This window comes from Petromyzon marinus, chromosome 49 (assembly GCF_048934315.1).
Source record: "Petromyzon marinus isolate PM22_M1 ecotype Great Lakes invasive population chromosome 49, UKy_Petmar_22M1.pri1.0, whole genome shotgun sequence".
In the NCBI taxonomy this organism is placed as follows: Eukaryota; Metazoa; Chordata; class Hyperoartia; order Petromyzontiformes; family Petromyzontidae; genus Petromyzon; species Petromyzon marinus.
Window position 1 is genome coordinate 2302516 of NC_133715.1, and position 21509 is coordinate 2324024.

The 21509-nt window shown below is 50.6% G+C and overlaps 1 long non-coding RNA gene across 1 annotated transcript; it reads left to right on the plus strand.

Moving 5' to 3' along the window:
* The first annotated feature begins 1372 nt into the window (after positions 1-1372).
* LOC142931114 (uncharacterized) lies at positions 1373-9442 on the plus strand. Its single transcript, XR_012947126.1, has 2 exons — positions 1373-1720; positions 3656-9442. It is a non-coding gene; the product is annotated as an uncharacterized LOC142931114 (long non-coding RNA).
* The last annotated feature ends 12067 nt before the right edge of the window (positions 9443-21509 follow it).

Consider the following 21509-nt stretch of genomic DNA (forward strand, 5'->3'; position numbering starts at 1 on the left):
CCGCCTGAAGAAGTAGAGACCCTGCACCCCAAGCCCCGACATCCTTCTGAGGGCCGGGGCTCAGTGTGGTGCCAGTGGTCTGTAGGCTAGGACCCTGAGGTTCCATCAGCCCGACGTCCTTCTCAGGGCCGGGTCTGGACGGGCCAATGGTCAGAGACCCACCGGTACTAGCCGTGGGTCTGCCTCGGCTGGCACCGGTCCAGTTAGCCGGAGGGCTATAGCAGTAGTCGGGCCAACGGCTAGGGTACGATAGCCCGGAGGCTGTTCCTCCTCAGGTTGTGGGTAGAAGGGGCCATTACCCCTTCGTGTTAGGAACCTAGTGAGTTGTGATAAGATATAAATAAAAGTATTTGCTTACTACCACGACTCCGTCTCCATCTACGACTACTACACATGCATTGATGCACTGCACAGCAATAAGGATTTTCACAGAACCACACTTTACTCTCTCGCTGCACAAGGATATAATTAAAAGAGTGATCCATTCCTAATGTGCCACATATAGAAGTCACCTTGCCACAAAACATAAGTGTTCCTTAGACAGTGTTCAGCTAGTCTTGGGATTTCTTTGGCTAAACCTTTGTTCGTTACCAGAGTGTCGAGTAATTTAATTGACTCGTTGACTGGAACCCTCTTGAACAGAGAGGTCACATCAACAGTTACGAGAATATCATTAGGGTTAAGCTTAATATATTTAATTATATTTAAATGTTCAGAGTTTTGATGAACAAAGAAGTCCTACCGATGTAGGGCTGTATTGGTTTCGTTACGTATTGTGCTCATTTGTACCTGGCAGAGCCTATTGTACTAACTAAGGGTCCTAATGGAACATCAGGTTTGTAAATTTTTGGTAGCCCATAAAGTCTTGGTGGTTTTTATGCCCTTGGTTTGATCAGGTATTGCTCTTCTTTGGGAATTGATGACTTGGCAATGATTGCCGTTGTTTTACGTTCCAAGGTGCTGGTTGGGTCTCGTTTAATTTATCGAGTGAATCTTTGATTTTATTATCATAGTCCCCAAGGGGCATCACAACAGTTGATCGGCCCTTATCAGCAGCAAGCATTTGGATATATATATTTGCTCTCAATTCTCTTAAGGCTTTTGCTTCACTGAAGTAAATATTTGATTTTGGCAATTTGCTGTTCTCAATAATTTTGGCAACCTCGTGCCTAGTCATTACAACGTAGTGCCTAGTCATCACATTTATATATTTACGCGATCTAACCCAAAAACCTCTATTATGGATGATATTGGTCGCAAAAGCCTCCTACGTGTTTAATTGTAAGAACGATTATTGTGCAGAAGTAAAGGATGAGCAATGTTTATCATCAGGAATATATCACGCGTTGTCGTCAAACCTTTTATTGCAATGCCACATTGGCAAACATTTGCAGAAGTAAATGGCATGACTGTGTTGGGAGGCGTGTTTCTAAATAGCCAGGTTTTACGACAGAAAAGATAAGAAACCGAAAGCTATTTAAACAGCAGTCAGAATACAAGGATCTCAATCCTTTTTTTTTAAAGCGACATAGCCTGAGATCACAGCTTAAAACTCCAGCTCAGACACAGTCGGAGTGAAGACGCACGTGAACATAATTTAACGTAACTGCTTTTTCTAAAGTCACTGTTGCTGCTCATTTTCAAAGCAGACATGAAGACCTCCACAATCCTGCTGCTGCTAATCGTTTTTCCAGCGTTCATCCAAGTGATTTCGGCTTCTGTAAGCATACACGTCTTTTTTATTATCTTCACCTCCGTGAGTTCTTAGAAGTGTTGCTCTAAAATGTTATGTTAAACGACTGCACTGACTTTTGAGGGCCGATGATGTGTTTTTAATTTTACAAAGGAATATACGTTTGCCTGAATCCATCATCATCACCAGCATGCCTGTAACGTTGTGGGTTCTTCGGGCCATCCAGTCAATGTGGTTAAATGATCTGCAGATATGTGAAATGAATCGACTCTACCCTCTCTTCGTCTATCTTTATTGAAAATGTATATTTGCAAGCGGCGAAAATAAATTGTTGTATAAATTGGGGTAACCCAAGAATGTGATTTCATTCAGCATAGAGTCGTACAAAATAGTACATTTAATCTCCGACAAAGTATTTCTGGTGAGCCGTCCCCTTGACGATTGTGTGACGATGTACTTGAAATATAATTGCAACAGTTATGATTAGGCAAATGTTGTTTGACTCTCTCTGATCTTTGTTGATTGTATGGGGGAAGGGTGGGGGGGGTTCGTAACCGATTCAGAGGCAGCTTACTCGGAGCGGCTGGGGAGGTCTTCGATTTAAAATGAAGAGGTCATCGTGGCCAGCGCTGTTAATGCCATCACCAGACCTTGTTGCCATTGCTTCCTTCTTTCTTTCCTTTGTTGCCAGATCCCGAAGCAGTTGCAGTTAACAGTTGACCTTCAAGGTCTACTCTTAGAGTTAAATTCCACTTCGGCAATGATGGGATCTTAGACTGAGGGTGTGGATGTGGGTGCCCGCACCACAACTCCATATTGGTGGTTACCCCCGAATGGTGCTGTTGGTTTTCTGCGAGTGTCTTAGAATCGCCGCCACTGTCTCTGATGTACGATTCCTTTCCTTGAAGTAGAAGAAGAAAATAATAAGTAACCTTTTTCAACGGACTCGTCTTTAAGAATTGTAAAGACGAGTCAGTTGAAAAAGGTTTATTTTTATTTTTTAAGCGAATATACATTTGTCCCACGTTAGAGTTGGGAGGGTGGTGGCGCATACTTGTCGTTCAGCCATTTGGAAGCTGGCCTGGCAGATAACGCAGAGATGGAGGCGACTTGCGACGAGATCGAGACGAGATTTCGGCCATTTCTGACGATGCCATCACACCTCACCATCACCTCATTCTGCTCGATCTCTGAGATTTTGCTAAACCTCCAAGATCCTCTCGGATAGCTTCGTCATCATCATCAGCAGCAGCAGCAGCACGCGAATGTAGGTCTTTCCCTTGGCCATGACCTCTGGGTGCCACTGCAATGGCCATCTCGGTCACCTGCCCTCTTCTAGGCTGCACAAGTATCCCACCCATCACAAACCGACGTTCGTGAATGCATCTACACCACTTTCTTTCCACGCTCTATTCCGAACTTCCAAGTTGCTTACAGATCCTTCAAATATAATTCATGACATTCTCTTTCAAAATGCATTCATAGCCAAATGTCAGAAGCTTTATTTTCTAGTTGTTTGTCTCGTGAAGTAATTGCAGTCGTATTATTTGCATGGTGTTCGATCTGCTGGGGCAAATGTTTATTCTTAGTTTGCAGTAACTAAAGTTAAACGTTTATTAGCTCCATAATAGAGGTTTTTCGGTTAGATCGCGTAAATATAAATGCGTCGTTAAACCCGCCACCACCCGATACAGCCAATTAGTAAGGTTTGTTACGCAAACAAAACATGCAAATTGGTTGTATCGGGTGGTGGCGGGTTTAACGACAAATGTATATTCACGCGATCTGACCCAAAGGCCTTTATTGTGGATAACACTGGTCGTGAAAGCCCCGCTACTACTACCACTACGTGTTAAACGTTCACGATCTATTTACTTTTGTCACGGAAAAATCACCGCCGTGGTCCAGTCCACGGTGGCAGTTTGCCAACATCACGAACGCGAGGCGTTCAATTGTCCACAGCAGAGCAACCTCACGACCGGTGGCACAACCACGGTGAGCACCAGCATCAAGCCCAGCACGCTCGCAACGACGACCACCAAGGTGCCAGCGCCGAAAACGACCCCCTCCTCTGCGTCGACGCCCATCCCGGCGCTGGGGTTGCTGCTGCTCACCCTCCTGGTCCCCCAGGCGTTCATGCGTGGACTCTGAGTCGCTTGCCCACCTCCAGCGCAGCCTCCAATGAGCGCGGTTGGCTACGCATGGGTGCAGGCGGAGTGCCACCACGCAACCGTCGTGTTCGGCGTGGACACCTCCACCACCACCATCTCTCCACCACCACCACCACCATCTCTCCACTATCACCACCACCATCTCTCCACCATCACCACCATCTCTCCACCACCACCACCATCTCTCCACCACCATCTCTCCACCGCCGCCACCATCTCCACCACCACACCACCTCTCCACCACCACCATCTCTCCACCACAACCATCAAATTCCACTCGCCCCATTCCCCCATCTAGCCATGCCAACTAACCACTTATTCACACACGCGTTCGAAGGCTGCTTTAAATTGATAATCTTCAAAGCAGCTTGGTGTGATTAAGTCATTCAAATGAAATGGCAAATAAAATTCATTTAAAATAGTAAGGTTGTGCAATTGACGTTGGGAATATAAATCTTAAGGTTAAATTTGAATTCAAATTGTTAAGAGGGTGTTCATCTCAATTCCTATGATACAATCCTAACTTACATTTTTTACACGAATTATATAATTGTAATAATTTAGAAACCATTCTCAGACATATACGACACGGGGCCATCGTTACTCGCGGCAACTTCGATTCGCTTTGGCTCTGGACACCACCCCCCTGCTGTGTGTACGAGGAAAGGCTGCGACACTCATCACCTAATCGCACGCATGTTTGTACCAACACTTTCTTTGGGCTTGACTATAATAAGTATTTAGCAGGGCTGGGGCTCTTAGTCTTCAGTTGATGTTGGCCTTGTATGGAACGCTCCTCCACCTCCCCCCAAAGCTATGGGGTTATATACTAAAAAGACAAAGATCCCCCGTGTAGCCTTAACAAGCTGTTGGGGCAAGTGCTGTTAGCGAGTAGCATCTATGAAGGCCAGCTCGATACTCGAGAGGGCCAGCACCACGCCGGACCGCCTTTGTCTCCCCAGTGGCGATGTTTGCTACACTGCACCAGGTTCAGATAACCGCCACCGGTGTTGGTGGCCGTGAACGGGAATCGAACTCGTATCGCCGGGTTCGTAGCGCAGCGTAGCGCTAACCACTACACCACCGCTCCCCATACACGAGACACACACGCGCGCTATCTGTACAAAGGGCAGAGGGGGTGCGGTGGATCTGTTTTTTTGTATTTTTCTCACAGTTACACGGCACATTTTGGATATCATTATTGACAAAGCGTGTGCAATGTAGACCTGCAAACACCGATTATCGAAGGGAAAGGAAATGAGTGAATTCGGACCAACGATCGGTTAACAGCGGTGAACATCTGTCCGCTTTAATCAAGACTCCTTCCGCGACTTTCCATCACGTGGCCGCTGTGCAAACAAAGTTGCGAAATTGATCGGATTCGGCTCCAGGTGAACGGTTTACAACAGCAGGGGATGTCGCCGTGGCAATGGGTAAAATGTACTGCGCTGTGCTGATGAGCCCACACAAGGGAGAAACCTGTGCAACAGCTGCAGAATTTGCATCATTGCCTCAAATGTATGACCATGATCCTGGCTGTAAGACTTTTACAAGGTGCTTTATATCGATTGCCTTTTCAATGTCACCATCCCTTGAGGGCTCATTCTCGTTTGCCACGGTGGCTAGATGTTAACTACCTCGCCTGCGTACAGGAGGTCGTGAGTTCGATTCCGACCCTGACGCCTGTTGGATATTTGGAGTTTGCATGTTCCCTCCGTGATTGCGTGTATTTTCTTCCGGCTTTTTTCCCCTCCACATTTATAATCACGTATTTTGGGTATTTGGCTGCTGTAAATTTTCACGTGATGCTAATAAGCCACTTCGTTGAGCTATCATTTGTGATATCCAGGTCGCTTCTGAAAAAGAGCTTTATAGCCCAGTTGGGCTTTACCTAGTAAAATAAACAAAGTTTAGTTTTGTCGCTTAGCTAAAACATCGAATATAGATGTCCCTTAGTTAATGGTGTAATTGAGTCCATCCCACACCCGGTGTTATCCACGTTTGTGTTTTATTGCATGGACAATCAAATAAACAAAGTTCAATTAATTAAATAAAACTCGTTTTGATTTAAAGCTTTCGTGACTGCAGTGATTCATATTCTTGGTTCTTTCGGTAAAGTCACGTTGAAGGGAAACAATTAAATAATAACATATATAAAACAATACAATTCTCACGACGTATAGACTGCAACACAAGCAGTCATCATCAGGTGTGAAAAACAATGTTCTTGCCGTTGGTTTTCACACCTGATGATGACTGCTTGTGTTGCAGTCGAAACGTCGTGAGAATTTTATTGTTATATATTTTATTATTTTGTTTCCCTTCAACATGACTTTACCGAAAGAACCAAGAATACATAATTTCGTTGTTGCGTACAACGTGACGTGGCTTAATGTCTTGTCCACTTTGCGTGCAGGTTTTTTTATGAATAAAGAAAACCTGCTTAATGCATGTCGGTGAAATGTACTGCCAGACGCGTGTGTGCATGTAATTTGCCTTGCTTTCTCTGCTTAAGAATTTTTTTTTTTATTGTATCGCAGATTTGTAAACAATTCTATTAAAGCTCTTTCGGTAAAGTCACGTTGAAAGGAAACAACAAAATAATAAAATATATAAAAAATAAAATTCTCACGACGTTTCGACCATAACACAAACGATCATCATCAGGTGTGAAAATTTTTTTCTTGCCGTTGGTTTTCACACCTGATGATGACCGTTTGTGTTATGGTCGAAACGTCGTGAGAATTTAATTGTTTTATATATATATTTTATTATTTTATTGTTTCCCTTCAACGTGACTTTACCGAAAGAGCTAAGAATATGAATTACTGCAGTCACGAAAGCTTTAAACTAAAATTCTATTAAAATATCAAACGACTTAAAAATACACACACCAAACAGCGAGAGAGATTTGCATGATGTGGGAGAACATTTTTTATTCAAGTACGTGAATGGGCCATATGCCACGTGTCCGATACAAGACCAACCTTTTACTACACAATCATTGTGGGATTTGAGAAATCAATACTTCAAATAAATGTGTACTTTAAAATGCTAAATTGTTTACAAGGAATGCCTTTTTTCCCCCTCCACATTATAAACGTACATTTAGAGTATTTGACTGCTTTACATTTCCACGTGATAATCCACTTAATTGAGCTATCATTTGTGGCCAGGTCGCTTATGATAAAGAGCAGTATAGCTCAGTGGGCCTTATCCGGTAAAATAAATAAATAATTGCACCTGTTTCGTTTACCTGTTGTTTTTTGCTCGTGTGGAAATATTGACTATGTTGGGCATACTCTTTGGTTCTTTAGGTAAAGCCAGGTAGATAAAAATAAAAAAAATAATCAAATCACGGCTACAGTTATTTTGCTGTGCCTTTTTACACCTGATGAAGGAAGCTTGTGTTGCCTCCGAAACGTCTTGATTTGATTATTCTTATTTTATTTATTATTATTTTCTTTACATACGTGACTTTACCTAAAGAACCAAAGAGTATGGATAATTGCAGTCACGAAAACTTCAAATCTATGTTGGGCATATTACCTATAATTAGTTCACCAGTCCATGTGTGCATATGAATGTAGATGCTGTATAACTCTGTCCTTGTGAACTAAATTGAACCAAGCAGCCCTGAGCACTAACTGGCCCTAACGTTAACCACAACAGCCAATCACACTCCAGCCCTATCTCTAACAACAGTAGCCATGCTAAAAGAACAGTGAAGGACACGAATGGTTAATCATGTTAAACTCTTAGGGCGCGTAGTGCACAAGTGAATTAGATCCGAGCTCTCACGAGGCAGACCGCTAAGCACACTCGCAGCCCCTAACACGTGTCATGACACGAGCAACCCAGTACCTAACACTTAGCCCTATCTCTAGACACACTAACGAACCAGGCTCTAACACTATCCCTACCCAACGAGTTCTTAACACTAACCACAACACTGGTCTTAAGTAAACTGGCCGTCCAGCCCCAAACACTATATCTCCAATTCCAACCACACTAGCCATTCAGCACGAAACACGAACCCTAAACACACTAGCCAACCAGGCCCTAACATTATCCCTAGTCCTAAATGAACAAGTCAAACAGGTCCATTCTAGATTTAAGTCAAACAGGCTTTGACACTATCCCATCTTATAGCCGCACTAGCCAACTAGCTCCCAACACAAGCTTGACTGCTAGTCCTAAATAAACTAGTCAACCTGTGCTAAAGACTTGCCCTAATGCTAACAGCCAAATAGACGTTAAGCAGTCCCCACGATGGTAGCCGCTCACACCCTGGATCACCCAAGCGTTGCGTCTCGTAGTGCTACGTGATATGCTCATGGTAATAAACATTTATGCCACCACTGGTAAGGATTATTATCAGTCTAGTACCTGAGAGCACATTGACATTCTTTATCTCTGGAACAGGTGTCGTGTTCCATGACGGGATGCCATAAAATGAAGTTAAAGCTCCCCCCTGTTTTCTTTGTAACTTTTACTTAACCGATAGTCTCCCATCCTGTTCTACTACGCACTTGCACCAGCAACGAACTGAGCGCAGGCCGGCCATTATGATTAAATTATACATCGGTGTAAATGGGACTCCTACAGGCAGTGATGTATTTTTTTCAAAATGTTGCCAATGTAAGCAATTACAGTACTTCAAAGGGCTGAACAGATACAAATCTACGGATTCCGAATATGGGCTGTTCAGGTTGGTCCACATGTCTTGTGACCCACATTTGAGTCTCTAAAACTTAATATTTTTTAAAGTAATGTTTGTTTAAAACAGAAATAAAAATGTGAGGGGTCAATTAAATGGGGTCCACATGACATCTGGACCACCCAGATGTCTGGGACCACCCTGTACAATGGATTGGATGGGGGCGCCACGGTGGCGAGATGTTAACGACCTCGCCTGGTATCCATGAGGTCGTGGGTTCTATCCCGACCCTGACGCTTGTATATTTGGAGTTTGAATGTTCTCCCCGTGGTCGTGTGGATTTTTTCTCCACGTTTAGAAACATGCGCTTAAGAGTATTTGTCTGCTTTAAATGTGCACATAAGCCACTTCATTGGGCTGTCATTTGTGGCCAGGTCGCTTCTTAAAAATAACTATATAACTCAGTGGGCCTTACCTGATGAAATAAAAATAGTAGGATGGCACAGTCCACTCAAGATGGTCCTCATGGTCACGTGCAGTGCGGCATTATTGGGCTCTGACATTGTCACGATGGAGGACTTCTGTCATCTGACAAATATTGATGAAGCTCGTCACATGTGCGTGGATTAAACATTACAGATTAAAATAAATAGTTGCCATTAGTTTTGTGGTATGTCTGAAATATAAACACAATGTATGGAAATATTTGTATGCCATTTCTGCCATAAAAAATATTGAAAATGGTATTTGTATTTTGATGGTGGAACATTGTCCGATATTGTAATCGTTCATGTGAAGTACAATATTGTATAAATTTTGAACATAATCAAAGAGTATAATTAAAATATTCGTCAATTGACTATTAATTGGTTTATGTGTGGGACAATTGATCGTGGTGTTATTAAAACAATGCATTCATGTCTGGTGTCATTTTCATTAGAAATGCTAAATATAGAAATATATATTATACCACATACTAAGCGATTGTTTCAAGTATTATCATACTAAGTGCCATATAAATTGAAATTGATATTTGGGGCGGGCTGGGGAGGGCTAGCCATGGCACCTTACCCCAGGCACCAAGAAATGCCTGTGGCTTGTGGCTCTGGTTACCGGAGGGGTGAGGGGCACGCCGAGGTGAAGTGGGGGAACACGGCACCATAGGCAAGACGATGGGGGTGGGGGTGGGGTCACGCAAGGACGCGGGACCCCACCCAAAGGCAAATAACGAATGAAGAGACGGCGCTAGCGAAAGCGCGCAAAAATGGAGATAGGGAGTTTGGAGATAACACAAAGGTTCCAGCAGGTGTGGGCGGGAGGGTAGAATCGATAAGGGGTGTGTTCTGAACGTTTGAGGCTCAGGGAGGGTACCGCGTTGGCTAGGAGATGTTAACGACCTCGCCTGGTATACAGGAAGCCGTGGGTTCGAACCCGACCCTGACAACTGTATATCTGAAGTTGACATTTCTCTCCCCATGGTCGCATGGAGTTTTCTCCGGGTCCTCTGGTTTTCCTCTCCACATTTACAATCATCATGCGCTTAGGGTATTTGGCTGCTGCTATACATTTTCACGTGATAAGCCACTTCGTTGAGCTATCATTTGTGGTCAGGTCGCTTCTAAAAAAGAGCTATGTAGCTCAGTGGGCCTTACCTTGTAAAATAAAAATGGTTTAATTTTGTAGTTGTAAAAGTTGGTGAAGAACGAGGTTGCTACGAGTGTGGGTTACCGAATTCGTGTTACGAAGTGCGCGTTACTGGAAGAATCAAGTTCCCTCAGCAGGACGACTCGCTTGGACTCCCTTACAAGGATACACTTTGCTCAGCTGAAGTCAGCGTACCCTTTGGTAGCATTTGGAATAGTGGCACGATTTGCATGCACGCGATTTGTGAACTTTAAACTGGAGGTGCCGAATCAGTATCAATTTCATAGATAAAATAATAAACAAAGTTATTTTAATACTGACAAATGTAACATCTTGTTCAATCAGTCTGCGGGTTCTTCCAGAATCAAGTGTAAACCAATTAATGGCGTTATTTTGGCTGTCATTCTGCCACTTTTTGGCAAAGTGATTACTTTTTGACCCATTACTAAAATTGACCCCATTCCAGGTTTTGCAAATTCATTCAGGGTCGTCTCTGGAACCAGGGAAGAATTACATCTGTTCCGCCAAAATGTATTCAATGCAGCCACAGTTGCGAATAGTGAGGCAGCGTTAGGGTGGAGCCAACAATGGAAGAAAGTTTCCACATTGTTCTGTGCCAGGAGTCGGCAACCTGCGGATCCGGAGCCGCAGGTTGTACAGTAGTATCTACTGTAGTATCTACTGTAGTATCTACTGTACAACCTGCGGCTCAGGGCTCCAGAGCTGCAGGTTGTACAGTAGTATCTACATACTGACTGCGGTGGTACCTGCTTACAGCAGTGCATGTTGTAGTGATACCTGCTTTCACTACAGCAGTGCATACTGCTGTGGTGGTTCCTGCTATGATTACAGCAGTGCACACTGACTGTGGTGAGACCTGCTATGATTACAGCAGTGCATACTGACTGTGGTGGGACCTGCTATGATTACAGCAGTGAATATTGATTGTGGTGGTACCTGCTATGATAACAGCAGTGTATACTGACTGTGGTGGTACCTGCTATCACCCACAGTAGTATATGCTGACGCTATAGCAGTATATATCGACTCTATAGCACAAAGTACTCACCTGACAGAGTGGCGTGGTGAGGCCTAGTCCCGTGCAGAGCCCCCGGCCTCGCCTAGATTGCCGGCCGAGGTGGCACCTTGGCAGGCTGGGGGCTGGGCCTCTATCCCCCATCCCCTACCATCCCCCCACCGCGCTCCAATAATACTATGTAAGCGCTATGATATTAGTATCTACCGACCCTATAGTAGCAAGTGCACACTTTGGGGTGGGGGGAGGGAGAAAAGAGGACACGACAATTTGATAAATTTACCTCAGCATTGTGTGTATCGTTTTTAGTGGCGCGGGGAAATAATTAAATAAAATAACTTTATTGTTAATTTAATTACTTTAAAGTTTATGAATGGGAAAACGGAATAGTGATGGCTCACCACGGGCTTACGGCATGGTACCCGGCTACTTTTTTAAAACATAAACCCCACGGTTTATTTTTTTATTTAAAGCTTTCGTGACTGCAGTGATTCATATTCTTGGTTCTTTCGGTAAAGTCACGTTGAAGGGAAACAATAAAATAATAAAAAATATATAAAACAATAAAATTCTCACGACGTTTCGACTGTAACACAAACAGTCATCATCAGGTGTGAAAACCAACGGCAAGAAACATTTGAAAGAAGTGGCAGTTTGTATTTATTTATTTTTAAATGCTAGCACCACGGATAGCGATTTGACAGTTTGTTTAGAAGTACGAGTCCATCTATGTTCGGAAGAGAGGAGGGGGGAGACGAAAAATTAATGTATGCTGTCTGAAAGCCACCGTAAGCGTGAACAATCAATTAAGACCCGAAATGGTTTATCAAATCCTTCCAATGATTGCTAAGCCAGAATCCAACTTCTCGGTTGAAATTGTCTCTGTGTTTGTGTAGAGGAGTAGAATGGGGAAGTGGCATCACTTGTGCTGTCCAGGGCGATGACGTGACATCATGCGCTCGGGGCAGCAGAGTGACATCACGGCTCCTCAAGGAGAAAACGGGGACCCCGTGACGTAAGCGGGGTCGTAGCTGGAGAGTAGGATCTGAGAAGGGTGGAACGGGGAGCCAGGGGCAAGAGGGTAGGGATAGGGGAGAACACAAGGCCAGGCTATATGTGGCGGTGCTCCTCGGTTGGCCGTGTTGGTTGATCCCACGGCCGGGGCAGAGGAGACAGCACAGGGCAGCCGACTGTGTCGGGACCTAGCCCGGGACCCCTAACCCCTGGGGAGTTGTTCACCCCTGTGTATTGTTAAAGATTTGTAATAAAACCTTGGCGGAAGCCCTTACCTTACCTTAGCCTCCGAGTGAGTCGTCGGGAACTCCTTAAAACTGGTGTCAGGAGTAGTTACGTTGCCGTCGCTATGCCTAAATCGGGCGGGCGGCGTAAGAATCCACCGGCGGGACGCCGGGAGAGTGCTGACGACGTCGGGGAGGCTCCGGCTGCGACCCGGGGGCAGTCCGTCGCCAAGGAGATGGACTCGGCGGGGCAGGTGGTGTCGGCGGCTGGGGGTCCCAGCGCACCACCGCCGGTGGCGGGGGGCGATGCCGAGGAGCGGTCGCAGCTGCTCCTGCGGGCGATCGAGCAGCTCACCGCCGCCCTTACAGAGGTGGGAGCGCGGACGCACCCACCCGGCCCACGCTCCGCGTGGCACCGGCGGATTCCCGCCGCTTTGCCGCCCGCCAATTTGGAAGTTGGCGCCATTTTTCATGCGCCGCCGGAGGTGGCGGCCATGTTGGTGGGGGAGCCGCAAGCGGACGTAATTTCCGCTGTGACGCCGGAAGCGGCAGCCATTGTTGCGGCCGTGGCGGCCGCGGATGCGGCTGCGGATGCCGCCGCGAATTCGCACCTCGCTGTGGCTGCGAGCTTGGCCACGGAGGCTGCCGCAGATGTCGCTGCCGCGGCTCCGCACCTCGCCGTACCGGCGAGCCGGGCCGCGGATTCCGCCGCAATTGCGGGATAGGCCGCGGATCCATATGCCGCCGCATTTGCGAGGTGGCTCGCAGGCGCTACTGTGCCTCCTCACCTCGCCGCGTCTGCGGCGTGGCCCACAGAGGCCGCAGCGCCGCCGGCCCTCGTCGCATCTGTGGGAGGGGCCGCGGGGGCTGCCGCGGCTCAGCACGCGGGCGGGGCCGCGGGGCTGGCCGTTGGCGATGCCGCGGGCCCGCACCTCGTCACGCCTTCAAGGTGGGTCACGGGCGCTAGTGCGCCTCCGCATCCCACCACGCCGGCGGGGTTGGCGGCGGCCGCTGCTGCACTTCCGCACCTCGCCGCGTCTACGGCGTGGCCCGGGGGGGCCGCAACGTGGCCGCTGCTCGCCGCGTCTCCGGCGTGGCCCACGGGGGCCGCAACGCTGCCGCACCACGCCGCGGGAGGATGCCGCGGATGCAGAGGCCGCCGCAGGCACGCACGCCGGCACCGCGGCTCCGTACGGCGCCGCGGACAAGTGGGTTGCGGGTGCTGTGGCGCCTCTACACCTCGCCGCGTCTACGGCGTGGCCCGGGGAGGCCGCAACGCCGCCGCCCCTCGCCCGCATCGCGGGAGGTTGCTGTGGTTGCGGCTGCAGATCGATCCGTCGCCGCGCCTGCGGGGTGGCCCGCAGGGGCCACCGCGGGGCCGTGTTATACCGCCGCGTCTCCGGCGTGGCCTACGGGGGCCGCGACTCTGCCGCCACCCACCGCGCCTCCGGCGTGGCCTACGGGGGCCGCAGCGCTACCGCACCTTGCCACGTCTTCGGCGTGGCCTATGGGGGCCGCAACTCTGCCGCCACCCACCGCGCCTCCGGCGTGGCCTACGGGGGCCGCAGCGCCACCGCACCTTGCCGCGTCTTCGGCGTGGCCTATGGGGGCCGCAACGCTGCCGCACCTTGCTGCGTCTTCGGCGTGGCCTATGGGGGCCGCAACGCTGCCGCACCACGCCGTGGTTGCAGGGTGGCCCGCGGGAGTCGGGGGGCTTCCATACCTCGCCGCACCGCGCGGCCAGGGGCTGCGCCGGTTACCCCACATCGCGCCGTTTGTCACGAAAGTGGGCGACTGGTTGGCCTTCCAGGACCGGTTCGACGCGGCGTATATGTCGGTCGGCTGGTCCATGGAGGAGGCGGTGGGGGCCCTTCCGACCTACCTGGACGAGAAGGCGATGCAGGTCTTCAAGTCCATTCCCCCGGCCGCTAAGGCTACACTTCCGACGGTGTACCTCCGGATGACCAATGTACTCGAGCCGCCGTCCAGGGCATGCCAGAAGTTTTCACTACGGCGGCGGGAGGAGGGGGAATCTCCATTGGTTTTCCGCTGCTCGCTCCTGGCCTTGGCACAGGCCGCATACCCTGATATACAGGGCAGGGCGCTGGACTCGATGGCCCTGGAACGGCTACTCGACCTGGCACGTGAGCTGGGGATCGCTTTGTCCATAAATAGCGATCGCCAGATCACGTCGTTGGCGGTGGCCGAAAACATCCAGGCGCACCTCTCCCTCCGCCAACAGCCCCGGATGGCGGCGTGCGCGGGGATCCCGGCGCCAGAAGAGGAGGCCGCCTCTCAGGGTGTGGATACCCTCGCGGCCCTGGCGATGCCCGGTCGTCGCGGGAGGGGGGCGGGTGGTCGCCGTCCGGAGCAGCGGGGGCAGCCGGGACCTTCCCGCCCGCAGGACACTGCCACGGTGACCTGCTTCCGCTGTGGTCAGCAGGGCCACATTGAGCGGAGGTGTAGGAATGCCCCGGGGGCCTTCAGCAAGAGGGCTCCAACTCCTCCCGGACCTTCATCAGCATCGAGCCCAGGGCCCCAAGCAAGTTGCAACGCATCACCTGCGCGGCCGCCCCCCTCACCTCATGCATCTAGCGGGGCTAAGGTTCATCGTCAGGGGGTTGTCCTCGAGGGGTCGGGTGCACCACCATTATCACCCACTGGATGGCCCAGGCTGACCCGCCACTGGAACGCGCTGGCGCATCGGATGGTGGCGGCAGCTGCTGGCTCCTCAGCGTTGGCGGGTTGCGTGCAGGGGGTGTGAGTTCGCCTCTTGGTGGATATGGGGGCGTCTGCCACCATTATTTCAGAGGCCATTTTCAAGCTCCTACTCCGCAGCGTCGGTCCATTAGGGCCGGTTCGTGGGGCTTGTGTCGCCGCGAACGGCAGCAGTTTGGGCATATTGGGCCAAGTTATAGCGTCGGTTCGGGTGGACGAGATTGAGTTGGCCGGGCCTATTTTGGTCTCCAAGACCTTGGCAGTTCCATGCCTCTTGGGGACCGACTTTTTGTCTAGAATGCCCATTCGAATTCTCGTTGACCAGGGCTGTGTGGAATTGCCGTCAGGGAGGCGGCTGCAATTCATACAATCGCCTACCGTCCTGTCTCCCTTGGTTGCCAGTGTGCGGGCCTTGAATAGGGCGGCGGTGACCGTGCCGCCGGCATCACAAGTCTTGCTACCCCTTAGGTTGCGCAGACCGCTCGAAGGGGGCTCCACGGAGACAGGTATCCTCCTGTCCCCGTCGAGTTTCTTTTCAAGGACGATGGGATTGGTGGGCGCCTTGACGGCCGTGTCGGGGGGCCAGGACCTTTTTCTACAGGTCCTCAATTCGGGGCCCACGCCGATCGTAATCCCGGCCGGTGCCATCCTGGCGCACGCGACCCCGGCTCCCCCACCCGAGAGCGCTGCCCCGGATGGAGGAGTCGTGGCGGGCGTGATGCGTGCGGGGGACTCCGACGCATCGTGGATCGCCACGTTGTGTGACGAGAATGCCTCGTTGTCCACAGGGGAGCGTCAGCAACTCCGCGAACTCATCGAGAGGTTCACCGATGTGTTTAGCCAAAGTAAGTTTGATCTGGGTCGCACTACTCTTTTGGAACACCACATAGATACGGGCGACTCAGCCCCTATTCGGCTTAATTCCCACCGCTTTAGCCCTGCGGAAAAGGAGCATGTCCGCTCGGCTGTCGACGAAATGTTGGCGGCGGACATCGTCTCCCCTTCCACTAGCCCATGGGGTGCCCCCATTGTGCTAGTCAAGAAACGAGACGGGAGTCTCCGGTTCTGCGTTGATTTCTGTAAATTGAACAAGATCTCGGTGGCTGACGCATATCCATTGCCTCGCATGGATGATTCCCTGGACGCCCTCTCGGGCGCGCGGTTCTTTTCGACTCTAGATTTTCTCTCCGGCTTCTGGCAATTGCCGCTGGACGAAGCCTCTAGACCCAAGACAGCGTTCCGCACGCCCCAGGGGCTGTTCGAGTTCAATCGGCTTCCTATGGGTCTTCATTCGGCCCCAGCCATCTTCCAGCGTCTCATGGAGATGGTTTTGGCGGGGGTGCAGTGGGAGTCTTGTTTAATCTACTTGGACGACATTATTGTTTTTGGGCGTACGTTTGACGAGCACTTGCAACGCCTCGAGGCTGTGTTCGTCAAAGTGCGCGCTGCAGGCTTGAAATTTAAACCCCAGAAATGCCATTTGCTACAACCATCGGTGAAATATTTGGGACACATTGTTAGTGCGTCAGGTGTCGCCACGGACCCGGAGAAAACGGCTTGTGTCCGGACGTGGCCGACTCCCACATCTGTCGCGGAGGTGCATAGCTTCGTCGGCTTCGCATCGTACTATCGCCGGTTTGTCCGCGATTTTGCGACGATTGCGAAGCCGCTGCACGCCCTCTCCGCCAAAGGCCAAAGGTTTTACTGGGGCGCGGAGGAGGAGGCTGCTTTTGCGACACTTCGCACGGCCTTGGCGGATGCGCCGCCCTTGGGGTACCCCGATTTCTCGAAGCCCTTTCTGCTTGACACCGATGCCAGCGACATGGGCATTGGGGCAGTCCTGGCCCAGGTGGTCGACGGGGTGGAGAGGGTGGTAGCCTACGGCAGTCGGGTTCTGTCTCCGACGGAACAGCGATACTGCGTGACTCGGAGGGAGCTTTTGGCCATAGTTTTTTTTGTTCAATTGTATAGGCCCTACTTGTATGGTAGGTGGTTTACAGTCCGAACCGACCACGCGGCCCTGCAATATTCGCTGAGGATTAGTCAGCCCTCGGGTCAGCTGTCCCGCTGGCTCGAGGTGCTCCAGGATTACCCCTTTGACGTAATCCACAGAAAGGGGGCACTGCATGGAAATGCGGACGGTTTGTCCAGATTGCCGGCAGGCGGCGGGTGTGCTTGCGCCCTGGGCTCTAGCCGTTGCAAGGCCGCAGGGGACGTCCCCCGGGAGGTATGGTCCAGCTTGCAGATGGAGGATTCCTCCCTGCTGAAGCTACAGCGACGCGTCGGACGTACGGCCCGGGGTTCAGCTTCGTTGGTGGCCCCAGCGATCGCCGTGCATGACGGACTCCTCATGCGTTGGGATGCCCAATTGGAACGCTATTGCGTGGTTGTGCCCACTAGCCTACGTGGTAAATTAACCCGAGCCATTCACCAGAAGCTTATGCACCTTGGCTACCACAAGACCCTATTGACCCTTAAGCGGGACTATTACTGGCCAGGTGTGGAGGATGACGTGGCACTGATTTTGAAGGGTTGCCATGACTGCACGCGGAGGAAGGCCCCAGTTGTCCAGGACCGGGCCCCGCTGCAGTCCATCCGGGTTTCTCGCGTTAACGAACTCGTGGCGCTCGACATCTTGGGCCCATTCCCTGCATCCCAACGGGGCCATAAATACCTCTTGGTGGGCGTTGAGTACCTCACACGTTGGCCTGTGGCGTGGCCTTTGGTCGATCAGTCGGCCTCTTCTATCACCGAGGCGTTCGTCCAGGGGTACGTGTTGGACAAGGGTGCGCCGGAACAATTGTTGATGGATCAGGGGCAGAATTTCTCGTCTAAGCTGCTCAAGGAGGTGTGTGACCTCCTTGGCACCAAGAAAATCTGCACCTCGCCCTACCACCCCCAATCGGACGGGATGGTAGAGCGCTTGAACCGCACCCTCACTTCCATGCTGTGCCACCATGTGAACACATCTCAATCGGACTGGGACCTGTTCGTCCCGGGGGTCTTGGCAGCGTATCGGTTGGCTCCTCACGCCTCAACGGGATTTTTGCCTTTTTATTTAATGTACGGGAGGGAGCCGGAGCCCCCGGTGCACGTCCAACTGGACGTGAAATCCTCTAGGAAGGGGTCGGCTGTGCCGGTCCCTTTGAAAGTTGCGCTTGACCGGCTGCGCGAGGCACGGCAGGCCGCTGCTGAGAATTCCGCCGGCCGGCAGGCGGCTAATGAGCGGCTGCCCAAACACCAGGCAGCGGGCCTCCCATGGGTAGCGGGCCAGAAAGCATGGCTGCATTGTCCCCAGGTCGCGGTTGGCACATCTGTCAAATTGCACCGCCCTTGGCAGGGTCCCGTTGAGGTCGTGGAAGTCCCCCGGCCGCAGTGCGTCCGGATTCGGTTCGGACGCCGGCGGTGGATAGTGCACCCGTCCCGGCTCAAACGCTATATTCCATCTACCCTGGGAGATCCACCCCCAACTCCGGGGCGGCCGGCGGGTGATGCGTCCGTCGTGCCTGTCTGGCCGGGTCCTGTTGACGGGGGCGGCGTTCGCCCTGTTTGTGTGCTCTCAGGGCCCTTCCAAGTAGCGCCAGCGGGGACCCCCCGGCCACCGGAGGCTACGGCGGTGGGCCTGTTGCCTGCGGACAGCTCACCTGCACCGGCGGCGGACGCCACACGGGGAAGCGGGCCGGCAGCGCATACCCGTTCAAGGGGGATGCGGCTCCGGTGATGGCCTGGGCGGCCGTTCGTCGGACCCAGCCCCGGCGCCCGCTCGGCACTGCAGGCCGGAAGAAGCCATCTTACTTTTTTCCCGTTGATTTGGTTGTTGTTATTGTGATGCCTGGGATGCCGTGCTGCCCTAAGGTTGGGGTTTTCTTGCAGCCGGGTCGGCTGTTTTTTTCACAGGGCGGGGGGGGGGGTAATGTAGAGGAGTAGAATGGGGAAGTGGCATCACTTGTGCTGTCCAGGGCGATGACGTGACGTCATGCGCTCGGGGCAGCAGAGTGACGTCACGGCTCCTCAAGGAGAAAACGGGGACCCCGTGACGTAAGCGGGGTCGTAGCTGGAGAGTAGGATCTGAGAAGGGTGGAACGGGGAGCCAGGGGCAAGAGGGTAGGGATAGGGGAGAGCACAGGGCCAGGCTATACGTGGCGGTGCTCCTCGGTCGGTCGTGTTGGTTGATCCCACGGCCGGGGCAGAGGAGACAGCACAGGGCAGCCGGCTGTGTCGGGACCTAGCCCGGGACCCCTAACCCCTGGGAAGTTGTTCACTCCTGTGTATTGTTAAAGATTTGTAATAAAACCTTGGCAGAAGCCCTTACCTTACCTTAGCCTCCGAGTGAGTCGTCGGGAACTCCTTAACATTTGTATATGTGGATAGCCTCATGAACGAATCTCTCATGGTAGCCCGATGGCTTGCAAAGAACCTCTGTCTTGGAGAAGTCAATGTCATGTGAGCCTACTGAATTATAACAGTGATCTGCCACGGCCGAGGTGTTGGTCCTACCGTGTTTAAGGTCTGCTTTGTGTTCACGAATGCGGTCTGAGACATGTCGTTTGATTTCTCCAATGTAACTACTACCACAGAGGCAACTTAGTTTGTAGACACCAGGGCAGGGGTCGGGAACCTTTTTGACTAAGAGAGCAATGAAAGCAAAACATTTGGAAATGTATTTCAGTGAGAGCCATATAATATATTTTAAAAGTGAATTCAACTAAATATCAGTATAATAAGCCTCTGAATTTATTCTTTTAAATAATGTTGTTATAACACTCACCATTAATGCGACTTCTGGTGCTGCATGGATTTGCTGATGTCTTTGTAGTCGGGTTGGTACTTGGTGAGGTTAAGCTTCATGCAAGCGTTGAGGCTTTCATCCGTTAAACGTGATCGTAGGTTGGACTTGATGTTTTTAAGATGTGAGAATGACTGCTCACATGCATACGTAGATCCAAACATGGTCAATACAGCAATACTCACACGCTGCAGTGTGTGGTATGTGACAGGAAGCGCGTTCCAAGTTTTGAGAATCAGCTGGTCTTCGGGTTGGAGTTTTTTCATTTCTGTCCACATGTGCTTGCTCGCCAACTCCGCTTTCTGTCGTGTGATTCTTTCCAAATCTTCATTCAGTGACTTGAACTTATTCACCCACATGTCTGAGGCCTTCAGGTCAGCCACTTCTGCTTCAAAATCTCTGACGGAGACACCAGGGATGTAATTCAGGTCGGCTGTGTTCAGTGAACACTCGTTTGGATGGGTGATGAACTTAAAAAGACGAGTGTGCTCACGAAATTCTCCAAAGCGTGCTTTGAAGGACTGTAGGAGACTGGATGTGCAGCCAGCTAGCTGGTGGAGATCAAGGTTTTGAATGGGCTCACTTGCTGTGCATGCATATTTAAATTGGCTCAGTTTTTCAAAATGTAGTAAACGACCTGTTTCAAGATCCGTGATGAAAAGCTCCAGCTTGTTTTCAAAAGCAAATACAGCTTGTTGAAGGGATAACACTGTATTTCCAATGCCTTTCATTTTCACGTTGAGCTGGTTCAGATGTTCAGTCAGATCTACGAGATAGTAAAACTTGAGGAGCCACTCGGTGTCGGCTAGCTCAGGATGCCCGACGCCTTTCATTTCAAGGAAAGTCCGGATTTCGTTCAGGCAAGCCGCAAAACGGCTAAGCACCTTCCCTCTTGACAACCAACGCACATTGCTGTGCAAAAGCAGACCAGGATAGTTATTTACAACTTCATCCAGCAGTGTTTTAAACTGGCGATCATTTAAGGCTCGGGCAACAATAAAGTTGATCACACGAATGACCAGCGACATCACTTCGCCAAACTGCCTGTCACACATCTGGGCACAAAGTGCCTCCTGGTGTATAATGCAATGGAAACTTAGGATGGGTCTATTTTCATGTTCACGGAGAAGCGCCACAAATCCTTTGTTTTTCCCCACCATACACGGAGCACCATCAGTACACACTGAGAGAAGTTTATCCATAGGTAGACTTTTTTCTTGAGCAAACTCCATGAAAGACTTGAATAAATCCTCACCTCTTGTGGACCCTTTTAATGGCAGAACAGCAAGACTTTCTTCGCGCAGTGTGTCACCAACAGCATATCTTGCAATCACGCTGAACTGCGACAAATGGCTCACGTCTGTTGACTCATCCAAAGCCAGAGAAAAGAACGGCGCTGCATTTATGTCCTTCACTTGCGTTTCCTCCACTTTGTTTGCCATCACGATGGTACGATCATGAACAGTTCTTGCCGACAGAGGCATGTCTTGTATCCGTTTGATTATCTTGTCTTTGTTCGGAAGATCATCAAAAAGTTCATTGGCTACATCCAGCATGAACGTT